Consider the following 2,148-nt stretch of genomic DNA (forward strand, 5'->3'; position numbering starts at 1 on the left):
TAGCAGGGAGGATATGACAGGGAGACATGGACGAGGACGGGTGGACCAGAACAAAACAAAATAAACACACAAACAGCTAACAAGGCAGAAGCGGCAGTCACAGCAGCCCGCTGTCCTTCTCAAGAGCTATTCAGTTGGTTCATGAAATCGCTGGGCTGCGTGCCCTCCAGTGTTGCTCCTGGCCAATCCCAGCGCCACAGGGCGTGGTTATTGCTTATCCTATGTGGGGTTAGAAATCTAAAAGGGGGATTGTGTGTGTGTGTGTGTGTGTGTGTGTGTCTGTCTGTCTGTCTGTCTGTCTGTCTGTCTGTCGGTGTGTCTGTCTGTCTGTCTGTCTGTCTGTCTGTGTGTCTGTCTGCACACTCACTCACACCGAGTAAACTGTATTGTTGAATGTAAAAAAAAAGCACTTCATGTGTATATATATATATATATATATATATATTTTTTGTCATTTGTGTCCTAACGAATAATATTTACATGTCTGATGTCAATACAGTTCAAAATAAAAGAATTGAGAGTGAGTTCTGCCTGAGATTGTGCCCTTTTACAAAAATTGCCTTTTATCCTGTTAATTTTGTCAGGGAGACCTTTTGGGTGAAAACAGGGTGTATATAAATGGCTATAAGTAGAGTACAGAACATGCTAAAAGCTCACTTTTTTTTTCCTGGTGAACCCAGAGACGTACATCTTCATTTTGAGGTATTGCAAATCACTTTGGTGCTAATAGATAATTTACTGTGGGTCTTGAAAGATGACCAACAATTATGAAAATCTTTGGCCTGTGCTAAATATTGGCAGTCCTAAACTGGCCATGAATGAGTTAAGAACAAACATACCAAACTGCCCTACTACATTATTTATTACTTTTCTGTTACACAGCCAGAATTGCATACTCTATTACAGGATAACTCTGTATCATCTCCTGAGTATACTCTATTACAGGATAACTCTGTATCATCTCCTGTGAATACTCTATTACAGGATAACTCTGTATCATCTCCTGTGAATACTCTATTACAGGATAACTCTGTATCATCTCCTGTGAATACTCTATTACAGGATAACTCTGTATCATCTCCTGTGAATACTCTATTACAGGATAACTCTGTATCATCTCCTGTTAATACTCTATTACAGGATAACTCTGTATCATCTCCTGAGAACTCTATTACAGGATAACTCTGTATCATCTCCTGTTAATACTCTATTACAGGATAACTGTCATCTCCTGTGAATACTCTATTACAGGATAACTCTGTATCATCTCCTGAGAACTCTATTACAGGATAACTCTGTATCATCTCCTGAGAACTCTATTACAGGATAACTGTCATCTCCTGTGAATACTCTATTACAGGATAACTCTGTATCATCTCCTGTGAATACTCTATTACAGGATAACTGTCATCTCCTGTGAATACTCTATTACAGGATAACTCTGTATCATCTCCTGTGAATACTCTATTACAGGATAACTGTCATCTCCTGTGAATACTCTATTACAGGATAACTCTGTATCATCTCCTGAGAACTCTATTACAGGATAACTGTCATCTCCTGAGAATACTCTATTACAGGATAACTGTCATCTCCTGTGAATACTCTATTACAGGATAACTCTGTATCATCTCCTGAGAATACTCTATTACAGGATAACTCTGTATCATCTCCTGAGAACTCTATTACAGGATAACTCTGTATCATCTCCTGAGAACTCTATTACAGGATAACTCTGTATCATCTCCTGAGAACTCTATTACAGGATAACTCTGTATCATCTCCTGTGAATACTCTATTACAGGATAACTGTCATCTCCTGAGAACTCTATTACAGGATAACTGTCATCTCCTGAGAATACTCTATTACAGGATAACTGTCATCTCCTGTGAATACTCTATTACAGGATAACTCTGTATCATCTCCTGAGAACTCTATTACAGGATAACTCTGTATCATCTCCTGAGAACTCTATTACAGGATAACTGTCATCTCCTGTGAATACTCTATTACAGGATAACTCTGTATCATCTCCTGAGAACTCTATTACAGGATAACTCTGTATCATCTCCTGTGAATACTCTATTACAGGATAACTGTATCCTCTCCTGTGAATGATCAGGCAACCAAACTGTGGTAATGTCCAG

Source organism: Poromitra crassiceps, assembly GCF_964638095.1.
Source record: "Poromitra crassiceps genome assembly, chromosome: 6".
Lineage (NCBI taxonomy): Eukaryota > Metazoa > Chordata > Actinopteri > Beryciformes > Melamphaidae > Poromitra > Poromitra crassiceps.